Source organism: Rhinoderma darwinii, chromosome 5, assembly GCF_050947455.1.
Source record: "Rhinoderma darwinii isolate aRhiDar2 chromosome 5, aRhiDar2.hap1, whole genome shotgun sequence".
In the NCBI taxonomy this organism is placed as follows: Eukaryota; Metazoa; Chordata; class Amphibia; order Anura; family Rhinodermatidae; genus Rhinoderma; species Rhinoderma darwinii.
This window is the reverse complement of record NC_134691.1, coordinates 254,615,747-254,629,802: the sequence shown is the minus strand read 5'-3', so window position 1 is coordinate 254,629,802 and position 14,056 is coordinate 254,615,747. Positions and strand designations below refer to the sequence as shown.

Here is a 14,056-nt window from a genome sequence, read left to right as displayed (position 1 = left end):
ATGCTTTTACCTATCCAAGCGATTCTGAGATTGTTTTCTTGTGACACATTGGACTTTATGTTACTGGCAAAATTTGCTCGATATGTTCAGTATTTAATTGTGAAAAACACCAAAATGTAGCGAAAAATTGCAAAAATTAGCATTTTTTTCAACTTAAATGTATCTGCTTGTAAGACAAGCAGTTAGAACACACAAAATTGTTACTAATTAACATCCCCCATATGTCTACATTAGATTGCCATCGTTTTTTGAACATCCTTTTATTTTTCTAGGACGTTACAAGGCTTAGAACTTTAGCAGCAATTTCTCACATTTTCAAGAAAATTTCAAAAGGCTATTTTTACAGGGGTCAGTTCAGTTGTGAAGTGGCTTTGAGGGCCTTATATATTAGAAACCCCCAAAAAGTCACCCCATTTTATAAACTTCACCCCAGCATTTAGAAAATTTCTTAACCCTTTAGACTTTTCACAGGAATTAAAGCAAAATAGAGGTGAAATTTACAAATTTCATATTTTTTTGCAGAAATTAATTTTTAATCCAATTTTCTTTATAACACAAAGTTTTACCAGAGAAATGCAACTCAATATTTATTGCCCAGGTTCTGCAGTTTTAGGAAATATCCCACATGTGGCCGTAGCGTGCTACTGGACTGAAGCATCGGCCTCAGAAGCACCGGAGCACCTAGTGGATTTTGGGGCCTTATTTTTATTACAATATATTTTAGGCACCATGTCAGGTTTGAAGGGCTCTTGCGGTGCCAAAACAGTGTAAATCCCCCAAAAGTGACCCCATTTTGGAAACGACACACCGCAAGGAAATTATCTAGAGGTGTAGTGAGCATTTTGACCGCACAGGTTTTTTACAGAAATTATTGGAAGTAGGCCGTGAAAATTAATATCTACATATGTGGTGCCCAGCTTGTGCCACCATAACAAGACATCCCTCTAATTATTATGCGGTGTTTCCCGGTTTTAGAAACACCCTACATGTGACCCTAATCTTTTGCCTGGACATTCGACCAGGCTCACGTGTGAAAGAGTACCATGCGAAATTGAGGCATAATTTGGCGATTTACAAAGTATTGGTTCACAATTGCAGAGGCTCTGATGTGAAATAATAAAAAGAAACCCCTGAGAAGTGACCCCATTTGGAAACTGCACCCCTCAAGGCATTTGTTAAGGGGTGTAGAGAGCATTTCACCCCACAGGTCTTTTCCATAAATGAATGCGCTGCGGATGGTGCGAATTAAAAATGTATATTTTTCCATAGATATGCCAGTTCAGTGGCAAATATGTCATGCCCAGCTTATGACACTGGAGACAAACACCCCAAAAATTGGTAAAAGGGTTCTCCCGGGTATGGCGGTGCCATATATGTGGAAGTAAACTGCTGTTTGGGCCGCTGTAGGGTTCAGATGGGAGGGAACGCCATTTGGCTTTTGGAGAGCGGATTTTGCTTGGTAGTAGTTTTGTTTGAGTATTGCTGGTGTTTCCGTTTATAATGTGGGGGTACATGTAAGCTGGGCAGAGTACATCAGGGGCATAGTCAGGTGGTATAATAATGGGGTAAAAAAAAACAATAAAATGATCCATAGAAGTGTGTTACGCTGTGAAGCAATCCTTTCTGCACAGGCCGGTGTCACACTGATATATGGCATCCTTTCTTATGCCCCTTTTGGTCCACACTCCGCACCTTTGCAGTTTGGGGAATTTTGCTGGGAAAGTGTTGTCCTGGTATAATACGGGCACCGTCGCTTCCAGCGGATATGTTTGGGCCCTCCCTTTCCTGGTTCCCTAATTTTAGGTCCTTGATAAATCGCCTCTCAAAACAGAAGAAATGTTCCCCTCAGGCCGGCACAACTGCATATTTTTTATTTCCTGACTTATTGGAGCCATAACTAATTTTATTTTTTCATAGACGTAGTGGTATGAGGGCTTTTTTTTTCGGGACAAGCTGTAGTTATTATTGGTACCATTTTGGGGTACAAGCAACTTTTTGATCACCTTTTATCCTATTTTTTGGGAGGCCAAGTAAACAAAAAACCTCAATTCTGGCATAGTTTTATTTAGTTTTTTTTATACAGCGTTCACCATGCTTCATAAACTACATTTTCACGTTATTCTGCGGGTGAGTACGATTCCGGCGATACCTAATTTATAGAACTTTTTATGTTTTACAACTTTTTGCACAATAAAACTACTTTTGTAAAAATAATGTATATGTCGCCATGTTGTGAGAACCATAACTTTTTAATTTTTTGGTCGACGCAGCTGTATGAGGGTTTTTTTTATTTGCGAGACGAGCTATAGTTTTTATAGGTACCATTTTTGGAATACGTGCGACTTTTTGTCAAAGGGCAAAGTGACCAAAAAACAGAAACTCTGGTATAGCTTTTTACGTTTTTTTTTATGCTGTTCACCGCGTGCAATAAATAATATAATATTTTGATACCTCAGGCCGTTACGGTCGCAGCGATACCAAATACATATGGTTTATTATTATTTTTCAATAATAAAGGACTTGATGAGAGAAAAAGGGCGATTGACTTTTATTTTATTACTTGAAACTTTTATTGTTTTCAAACTTTTATATTTTTCACTTTTTTTTTACACTTTTTTATAATTTTTTTTACACTTTTTCTCAAGTCCCACTGGGGGACTTGAAGGTCCAGCTGTCAGATTTATTTTTTTCTACCTACGTAGTGCAAAGTATTAGATCTGTCAGTTATTCACTGACAGCAAGCCAATTAGGCTTCGCCTCCCGGCGGGGCCTAATCGGCTTCCGTAATGGTAGAGCAGTAGGCCATTGTGTCTCCTGTTGCCATAGCAGCAGTCGCCAGTCCTGATTACCTGTCAGGGCTGGCGATCTGCTAGTAACCGCTACGATGCAGCAATCGCTTTCGATTGCTGCATCGAAGGGGTTAATGGCAGGGATTGGAGCTAGCTCCGGTTCCTGCCGTTACGGTGGATGTCAGCTGTAACATACAGCTGACTTCCACCGCTGATGACGCCGGATCAGCTCCTGAGCCTGCACCATCTTGCCGGCGGCTACGGAAGCCGATCAGGCTCCGCCGCCAGGCGGATCTTGACCGGTTTCCGTGCTAGGCAGACCGGGAGGCCAGTATTAGGCCTCCGGTTGCCATTGCAGCCACCGGAACCCCAGCAATTTCATTGCTGGGGTTCTGATGAGCTGCAAACACCTTAAGTGCAGCGATCGCGTTTGAGCGCTGCATTTAAGGGGTTAATGGCGGGGATCGAAGCTAATTTCGGTCCCCGCCGTTACAGTCGGATGTCAGCTGCAAGATACAGCTGAGATCCGACGATGATGGCACCGAGACATATATCCACACCCCCCCCCCCCGAAAAATACATATTGGAGATTGCATATATATAAGACTATGGTTCCCATAGCTACTCTGCTGGATAGAATTGGATGCATTATCTCAATATAACACGTTAGGCTTAGATATATGGCCCCAGCAGACAATATCATACATGATAGGCTTAGATACATGGCCCAGCAGACAGTATCACATTTGATAGACTTAGGGCTCATTCAGACGAGCGTGATTCTCGTCTTTGTGCTGTGCGTTCAAAAAACCCATTGATTTCAATGGCGCCATGTGGTAGGCTTAGATACAAGGTCCATGTGTGACACAAGGTAGGCTTAGATACAGGACTCCAGCAGACCGTAATCTTATACAGTATAAGATTATAGTATGCTGGGGCCCTGTATCTAAGCCTACTATGTGGTAAGTTTAGATACAGGACCCATCACACCGTATCATGCATGGTCATATAGCCTAACCTACAACAAGGTAGGCTTAGATGCAGGGTCCATGTGTGACACTGTCTGTTAGACCCTGTATCTAAGCCTACCACAAGGTAGGCTTGCATACAGGACCCCAGCAGACAGTAATCTTATACAGTATAAGATTACTGTCTTCTAGGGCCCTGTATCTAAGCCTACTATGTGGTAGGCTTAGATGCAGGACCCATCAGACAGGGATCCGGGGCTTGGGCATCAGGGACATTTATGACATATCCACAGGATATGTCATAAATGTCAGATGGATGCAGGTCCCAGAGGGACCTCTGGGACCCGCACCTATCTCCAGAACGGGGCCCCCTAAACCCCGTTTTACCTCTCTGTGTTCCGGCTGATTTCCATGAAGAAGAAAACAGCGTAGCTTGCTGAGCTGCGCTGTTTCCGTAACTACTATTTAGTTCTATGGGACTCACAGAAACAGCGTATCTCAGCAAGCTATGCTGTTTTCTTCTTCATGATCGGAAATCACAAGCTTCAGCCACAACACAAAGAGGTAGAACGGGGTTTAGGGGAAAATAACAATTCTGGAGCATCTTTTCTTAGTATTTTAAGTTGTGCCAATTCTCTGTTATTCTTCCAGGTAATGTAGGAAAAAATTAGGAACTGGTTGTTACCATTTCCCCTTGCGATCGGGTGTGTCACTACACAATCTGACACTGTCCAGTCAGTGCTAACAGGTCCTCTTTAGTGTCCCTTTAAAGGGAATGTGTTGTTAGCAAAAAATGTATTTATTTTGTTAAACAATTAGTGTGTAGGTGATTAAACATTGTTCTAATTTTTATTTTTTTCACGAGTCAGGAAATATTATAAATTAGATTCTAATTTATAATATTTCCCAGCACTGGTCACTAGATGGAGCAATTCCCAAAATTGCAGCATTGCATGTGGTAAAGCAACCACATTGCTTTATGCTGCAAAATTGGAAAAAAATCCCTCGCTCTAGTGAGCTCTCAGAATCCCCCCTCCTTTATCCTGGCTAGTGCCGGGAGAAACGAGGGGATTGAACGGTCAAACCTCCTACACTGTGTGTCGCCATTTTTTTAGCTAACACACAGTGTAGTAGGTTTACATACACTAGTAAACACACACTGAAACACGAACATACATAGAAATCACTTACCTGCTCCTGCCGCCGCCGCTCCCTCCGGTCCGTCCGCTCCGTCTGCTGCCGCTGCTCCAAGTGCACAAGTCCGGAAGCCGCAACCGGAAGTAGTAATCTTACTGTCCGGCCGCGACTTCCGGTCTACAGGAAAATGGTGCCGGACGGCGCTCAGTTCAACTTGGACTGTGTGGGAGCGGCGCATGCGCCGTTCCCACACAGACGGCGTACATTGAAGTGGATGGAACGGGCCCCGTTCGCAGTCCCTATGGGACTGTAGCTGCCGTATTCCATGTCTGTATGTGTCGTTAATCGACACATACAGAAATGGAGTAAAAAATGGCAGCCCCCATAGGGAAGAAAAAGTGTAAAAATAAAAAAAAGTAAAACACAAACACACAAATAAATATAAAAGTTTTTAATAAAAGACTAAAATCAAACTGATGTTAAAAAATGTTTTTTCGTGACACTGTTCCTTTAACTGCAGTGTGAGCTACCATCCCTTTTCCTACAGACAATGGGGCTAATTAAACCAAGTTAAATGATTATTCCGCAGTATAAACTCTAAATATCTAAAGGTGGCACCACCACCTATTGGTAGACCAGGAGGTGATAAAAAGAAGACCTGGCTGCCCTGCCGAACTATGTGTTCGTGAAACAGACAAGCATGTGTGGGATCTAACCCCCTATCATACATTTATGGCTTGTCCTGTGGATGTGCCATAGTTGTCTCTAGTCAGAATACCTCTTTTAACGTATAATTCCAGCTGAAAAATATGTTTGAATTCAGTAAAGCTTTGAATTTAAGCAACTCCTAGACTGAGCGGAACTTCTGCCTGGCTAGGATTATTCATTTTCATAATTTTTCTATATGAGGGAAACTGAAGAACAACTGAAATTTTTATCACACGCTGATACCCGTAGCCAGTGCCCATAGGGGTACCACCTTTACTCCACCACGGACAGTGTGGGTCGTTTTGACAAAGCATTATGTTATAGGGTAGAAAACACTTCCCTCTTCACATTATCTCCACTAACTTGTAAGTAACATACTCAGAGGCAACCAATTTTGATCATTACATCCAAACAAATTGCATTTCTAAAATGAACACTAATGCTATTATGTAGTTCGTTTTTACATATTTCAATGAATATACCCAACTTTCACTCATTGGAAATGTCATCATACAACAAATTAACCTTTGTGTTTTACACCCTTTCTGCATGTTATGCAAATAGAAAATAAGAAGTGATTAATACAATAATCCCCAATACAGTATAGACAAAATAGACTAAGTCATAGGTGATGCTCCCTAGACATTGCAAATACTTGTTATCTATGAAGATTTGTTTGTCTGTGCATTTTCCCTGTCAATTTATCCAGAAATGATAATTACATGTCTGTTCTGTTATCTAAATAAGGAAGAATTTATTCATTGTCACTATTGCTGTTGCGTTATTAATCATCTGCTCTTAAATATAATCACCGTAGCAAATCCTAGTAAAATGTTTTGGGAATTTGTACAAATGCCTGGTATGGTAACCGTGTGACCCATATTTTATGAGATAAAGCTAGAGATGTTCATGACACACCCTACACATGTTTGGTAAACCATTCCTCCTTTTTTTTTTTTTTTGTCAAACTAGTAGTCTACAAGGCTCAGATATCCAAGCAATAAAAGTCTATTCTTCTCCGGTTTTCTAAGAGAATCATGTAGAGGATATCCATAACCAAGACTTGATATCCATCACCTGAACTTTTGTCAATATTTGACCTACCTTATTCTTAATGATTTGAATCAATCTCTTAAACAAGCTCATTGTACTCTTCATGCATTGTATAGTTGCCTCAGCAACAGTATCGCCCAGCTGCGTCTCTATGCCCGATGTCAGATTGGGCAGAAGAACTGATATATAGTGGCCCTATAGAGGTAGTACTTTTTGAAAAATTATTGCTCAAATGGATCCATTTCTTGTTTAAAGAAGATCTGTCACTAGTTTAGTAATACCCGATCTCCTAGCTAATCTAATAGGCGCTGTCACACTGATAATTCTAGTGAAAACTGTGTCCCAAAATATTTATTGTTTAAAAAGAATTGAGCTTTTTTCTAAATATGCAAATGAGCCTATACTAGACAAGTGGGTGTCAACACCAGCGATTCTCCTGAGGTAGAGCTAGTCACAGCCTCTGACGGGATCACCTCAAATAGCCGTATCTCCATCTGTGGACCACTTAGAACAGCGGTTCCGGTGGCATATGAAAGATGGGATTATAATCTTTCATATGGCAGCGGGATCGCGGTTGAAAATACAGTCGGGATTGGACAGCGTCATACAGAAAACATTACACCGCCCAGAGTGAAAAGAAAGAGTCACCTTCCATTTGGCAAGTATAGCCAAAGCAGCATATTTAGAAAAATGCTCATAACTTTGCAAATAATAAATGTTTTTGAAAAAAAATGTACACAAAATTATCAGCAACATAGTGCCTATTAGATTAGTTATGATAAAGGGCATTAATAAAATTGTGACATGTCCTCTTTAATCCAACTTGGGGGATTATGTGCCATTGAAAGAATGGCACAGGATAGATCAGAAAACCTCCAACACTTTTTGGATTTTGTGGTTTTCTTTAGTTTAAATGTAGACGTAAGCCTAATAGGGAGAGAAAGTTGCGTAGTTAGTGGGTTAAAAAAAAGACCTAAGCCATTGAGTGTAACTTTTTATACTTACAATTCTTATTGTATACTGGTTGACAAAGATGAACTCCGCACGCTTAGGCCACAAAAATATTAATACTTAGGCCTTTTTTCAACAAAATAACTATGTAACTATGCACAGATAATGCTAAGTCTTAAAGTTCAACATTTTATTCTTACAAACCCCAGTAAATACAGCGGAAGACAAAAAAACACCCCTTAATGGCAAAGATCCAATTTGCCATAAAGTGGATACAATTCCTTCTTGATCCCTAGTAGCAGTTGGACAGATCCCTGGATCAAAATTCTACATTAACCCCTTACCGACATTTGACATACAGTGAAGGAAATAAGTATTTGATCCCTTGCTGATTTTGTAAGTTTGCCCACTTTCAAAGACTTGAACAGTCTAGAATTTTTAGGCTAGGTTAATTTTACCAGTGAGCGATAGATTATATAAAAAAAAAAAAAAAAGAAAATCACATTGTCAAAATTATATATATTTATTTGCATTGTGCACAGAGAAATAAGTATTTGATCCCTTTGGCAAACAAGACTTAATACTTGGTGGCAAAACCCTTGTTGGCAAGCACAGCAGTCAGACGTTTTTTGTAGTTGATGATGAGGTTTGCACACATGTTAGATGGAATTTTGGCCCACTCCTCTTTGCAGATCATCTGTAAGTCATTAAGGTTTCGAGGCTGTCGCTTGGCAACTCGGATCTTCAGCTCCCTCCATAAGTTTTCGATGGGATTAAGGTCTGGAGACTGGCTTGGCCACTCCATGACCTTAATGTGCTTCTTTTTGAGCCACTCCTTTGTTGCATTGGCTGTATGTTTCGGGTCATTGTCGTGCTGGAAGACCCAGCCACGAGCCATTTTTAATGTCCTGGTGGAGGGAAGGAGGTTGTCACTCAGGATTTGACGGTACATGACTCCATCCATTCTCCCATTGATGCGGTGAAGTAGTCCTGTGCCCTTAGCAGAGAAACACCCCCAAAACATAATGTTTCCAGCTCCATGCTTGACAGTGGGGACGGTGTTCTTTGGGTCATAGGCAGCATTTCTCTTCCTCCAAACACGGCGAGTTGCGATAATGCCAAAGAGCTAAATTTTAGTCTCATCTGACCACAGCACCTTCTCCCAATCACTCTCAGAATCATCCAGATGTTCATTTGCAAACTTCAGACGGGCCTGTACATGTGCCTTCTTGAGCAGGGGGACCTTGCGGGCACTGCAAGATTTTAATCTATTACGGCGTAATGTGTTACCAATGGTTTTCTTGGTGACTGTGGTCCCAGCTGCCTTGAGATCATTAACAAGTTCCCCCCGTGTAGTTTTCGGCTGAGCTCTCACCTTCCTTTAGGATCAAGGATACCCCACGAGGTGAGATTTTGCATGGAGCCCCAGATCGATGTCGATTGACAGTCATTTTGTATGTCTTCCATTTTCTATGGAGTCCTTTTTGTAGCCCATTCCAGCCTTGTGCAGGTCTATGATCTTGTCCCTGACATCCTTAGAAAGCTCTTTGGTCTTGCCCATGTTGTAGAGGTTAGAGTCAGACTGATTAATTGAGTCTGTGGACAGGAGTCTTTTATACAGATGACCATTTAAGACAGCTGTCTTTAATGCAGGCACCAAGTTGATTTGGAGCGTGTAACTGGTCTGGAGGAGGCTGAACTCTTAATGGTTGGTAGGGGATCAAATACTTATTTCTCTGTGCACAATGCAAATAAATATATATAATTTTGACTCTGTGATTTTCAGGGTTTTTTTTAATATAATCTATCTCTCACTGGTAAAATTAACCTAGCCTAAAAATTCTAGACTGTTCATGTCTTTGACAGTGGGCAAACTTACAAAATCAGCAAGGGATCAAATACTTATTTCCTTCACTGTAACTGTAAGTCATAGTCAGTAGGGGGAGAGTATGGTGCAGATTCACAGGCTGAGCTCGCTCCATACTTAGCGGGTGGCAACTGTATATTATAGCCAAAGCTTTACTGTAATGATCGGGATCAGAGATATCTCAGATCCCAGCTATTTAATCACTCAGATGCTATGTCAATAGCGACCGTGACATGAAAGCTGTTAAAAAGAGGAGAACCCCCTCTGTCACTCCAACACCCACCTCTGCCACGTGATTGCGGGGTGCCATTGTTATGGCAGCATGGGGATCTAATGAAGAGGGATCTGTGAATAGATATTTTCCTCAAACCTCATGGAAGCGTTGCGCTGTCCATAGACTTGAGATGGAAACTAACCATCATGGTTGTCCTACAGTACCTTTGGCCATGGGCATTTCTAACGGGACTCCATTTGTTACTGCATTACAGGTTTATTTATTGCTATAGTATTTATGGATTCTTGTTTTAATTATTTATAAATATATTTTGGGTGGACTCTTCTTTGATGTTTAATGTGTAATATTAAAGAGGTTCCGTCACCAGCTTATAACTTGCCTATCGCCTACCTAATCTAAAAACGCTTTGATGTAGATAACTACTGTTTTGTTTTGTTTTTAAAAACCTTTATTATTGAGCAAGCTATGAAAATTTTTCGATTTCTGCAAAATTGGGCATTTTTTTCCTATTCACCAAGTGGGTGTTGTATACAAAATTGTATGACGCTGCCCAATCCGTGTCATACACTTCTCTTCATTCCAGCCCAGCTTCATTCACAGCCATGGCCGGCCTTAGATACGTTCGACCAGTGCGGTCGCACAGGGCGCCAGCCGCCACACTGCAAGAGGGTCGCCAGCGGGTGTGTGTATCCCCGTGCCGTTGCAACTACCAGCGGGTCAGCTGCCACTTGCTAACTGCACCCAGGGCCGGCCTTAGGCAGTCGCTTTCCACCCGTGCGCTTCTTCACTTAGTGTCCGTTGATACGGCTGTAGCAGCTATAGCGGCTGCTAGCGGCGACACCGAGCATGAGGGCGGTGGCGCCGCTAGCAGCCGCTGTGGCTGCTATAGCAGTAGCGACGGCACTATCGCAGAGCAAGGAGGTATCTCCCTGCTCTGCTGTCTTGTAGCGCCACTGTAGCTCCCTGAAGGAGCAGAATCCCCATGTGGCCGGGGATTCCGCCCCTGGAGCGCCGCTTGATGTCTCTGTCCATATATGGACAGTGACATCAGGGGAAACTCCTGAAGCGGAATCCCCGGTCATAGCGTTGCAGACGCTATGACCGGGGATTCCACTCCAGGAGATGCCAATGACGTCATGGACACAGACGACAGGAGCTTCTCCTGGAGTGGAATCGACGGTCACAGGGTCGGCAACGCTGTGGACGGGGATTCCGCTTCAGGAGTTTCCCCAGATGTCACTGTCCATATATGGACAGAGACATTAAGGAGGGCTCCAGGAGTGGAATCCCCAGCCACACGGTGATTCCGCCCATTCAGGGAGCTACAGTGGCGCTATCTATACTGGAAGGGGGGGTTGCTATCTACAAGGGGGCTGTGGGCTGTGTGGCACTACCTACAAAAAAGGACAACTGTGCAGGAGCACACAAAATACCCAGCTTTCCAATAAGGATTAATCCTTCAGCTAGACTAAATAAAAGTTATATCTGAGTTTATTTGCACACATTTATTTGGTAGCTGGGAAAGCTGGGTATTTTGTGTGCTCCTGCACAATTGTCCTTTTTTGAATGTCTATTGCCCGCCAGCTATCAGGGTCATTTCGTAGTCCTTGCACTATCTACAAGGGGACTGTGGGCAGTGTGGCACTACCTACCAGGGGGCTGTGGGCTGTGTGGCACTACCAACCAGGGGGCTGTGGGGCACTACCAACCAGGGGGCTGTGAGGCACTACCAACCAGGGGGCGGTGTGGCACTCCCTACCAGGGGGCTGTGTGGCACTCCCTACCAGGGGTCTGTGCGGCACTCCCTGCCAGGGGTCTGTGTGGCACTCCCTACCAGGGATCTGTGCGGCACTTCGTACCAGGGGTCTGTGCGGCACTCCCTACCAGGGGGCTGTGCGGCACTCCATAGCAGGGGCTGTGCGGCACTCCATAGCAGGGGGCTGTGCGGCACTCCATAGCAGGGGGCTGTGCGGCACTCCCTATCAGGGAGCTGTGTGGCACTCCCTGCAGGGGGCTGTGTGGCGCTACCTACAATGGGGCTGTGTGGCGCTACCCACAGGGGGGCTGTGTGGCGCTACCCACAGGGGGGCTGTGTGGCGCTACCCTCAAGGGGGCTGTGTGGCGCTACCCACAAGGGGGCTGTGTGGCGCTACCCACAAGGGGGCTGTGTGGCACTACCCACAAGGAGGCTGTGTGGCGCTACCCACAAGGGGCTGTGTGGCGCTACCTACAGGGGGAATCTGTGAGTGGTGGGCTGATGGTCATTTTACTGTGAGTGGGGGGCTGATGGTCTTCAATTGGTTTCGGCCTCTGTCCTCCAATTGAAATTAATGGGAGGCAGAAAATACCTGCGGCGCTCGTTTGGAGCTTTTTTTTCCTTCATCTTTTGCCTTTGCTTCAACAGCTTAAGAAAAAACACAAAAAAAAGGTCAAACAACGCTGTCCGTTGCTGAAGGAATTTTGAGGCAGATTTTTTTTGCCTTACAAAAAACGCGTGTGAACATACCCTACGAGTGTAGTGCTTGTTCTTAGCCATTTTCTGTCTTTCTCGAAACAATTTTTGGTAGGGGTGCCCTGAGGAAATGTTATTTTTCCAGTGCTGCCTCAAGTCCGAAAAGGTTGGGAAACTCTGTACTAGGCTACAGAATCCCGTCGTGGAGCAGCTCAGTTCGTCATGGGAACAGAGCCTAGGTGAGTAAAAAAAAAATATTTTTGTTTGGGGGCACGGTCTACAAGGGGGAGGTGGGGGACTGTATGGCACTGTCTACAAGGGGGAGGTGGGGGGGGCTGTATGGCATGATCTACAAAAAGGAGGTGGGAGATTATGGCACTGTCTACAGGGAGGTTATATGGCAAAATCTACAGGGGGGCACTATACTGTGTGGGGGCCACTAAGCGGACATTATACTGTGTAGGGGTACTACAGGTGGCATAATACTGTGGGCACAATTAGAGGACAAAATACTGTGTCCTTGAAGGGGTTGTAATATATTATATTATTATTATACTGTATGGGGGCACTAAAGGGGGTGAGGCACCGAAAGATCATTTCGCACAGGACACCAGCTATCCTAGGGCTGGTCCTGTTCACAGCCCAGCGTGATCTCGTGAAATCACGCTATGACGTGACTTCCTCCCGCAGGTCCTTCACCGGAGCGAAGGGAGGCTGAACAGACATCGCCTCCAGCCGTGCCAGGACGTTTATCCGAATCTGCAGCGGCTGGATGCGATACGATGTCTGTTCAGTCTTCCGTAGCAGTGATATGTCTTGTTTTCTCCTCAAAGGGCAGTACTGTGCATTTTATTATACTTTATGTTGCAATCTCTAACCATATTTAAAAATTATTTTTTTACTGTCGGTGAATAGAAACTTTCGGTTCTATTCTTCGGTGTATCAGTCTAGATTAAACTATTATTACACCAACATCTCAAATCTTTTTCAATATATCAGTGTTGCTAAAATGTATCAGCTCGGACTGTTTAGCTCAAAGAATGAGGATTTCCTAGACTACCACTGTAACAAACTCTCAGTTGTGAGAAATATTAGGTCTGTACAGGCCTCTGGGTGTGCAAACAAAATGTTTCCATTCAACCGCAGCAAGGTACAGTTCTTGAAAATGGTGAGGAATTGAAACACACAGCATATTAGAAGCTGCAGAACTTTTCATTACTCAAGCATTAAAGAGGCTCTGTCACCAGATTTTGCAACCCCTATCTGCTATTGCAGCAGATAGGCGCTGCAATGTAGATTACAGTAACGTTTTTATTTTTAAAAAACGAGCATTTTTGGCCAAGTTATGACCATTCTTGTAGTTATGCAAATGAGGCTTGCAAAAGTCCAAGTGGGTGTGTTTAAAAGTAAAAGTCCAAGTGGGCGTGTATTATGTGCGTACATCGGGGCGTTTTTAATACTTTTACTAGCTGGGCGCTCTGAAGAGAAGTATCATCCACTTCTCTTCAGAACGCCCAGCTTCTGACAGTGCAGATCTGTGACGTCACTCACAGGTCCTGCATCGTGTCGGCACCAGAGGCTACAGTTGATTCTGCAGCAGCATCGGCGTTTGCAGGTAAGTCGATGTAGCTACTTACCTGCAAACGCTGATGCTGCTGCAGAATCAACTGTAGCCTCTGGTGCCGATGTGGTCGACACGATGCAGGACCTGTGAGTGACGTCATAGATCTGCACTGCCAGAAGGTGGGCGTTCTGAAGAGAAGTGGATGATACTTCTCTTCAGAGCGCCCCGCTAGTAAAAGTATTAAAAACGCCCCGATGTACGCACATAATACACGCCCACTTGGACTTTTACTTTTAAACACACCCACTTGGACTTTTGCAAGCCTCATTTGC

The 14,056-nt window shown here is 43.7% G+C and overlaps 1 protein-coding gene across 5 annotated transcripts in view; it reads left to right on the top strand.

Moving 5' to 3' along the window:
- COA1 (cytochrome c oxidase assembly factor 1) overlaps positions 1–14,056 on the top strand; it is a 149,591-nt gene that overhangs the window by 103,373 nt on the left and 32,162 nt on the right. The gene's annotated exons all lie outside the window — the stretch shown is intronic.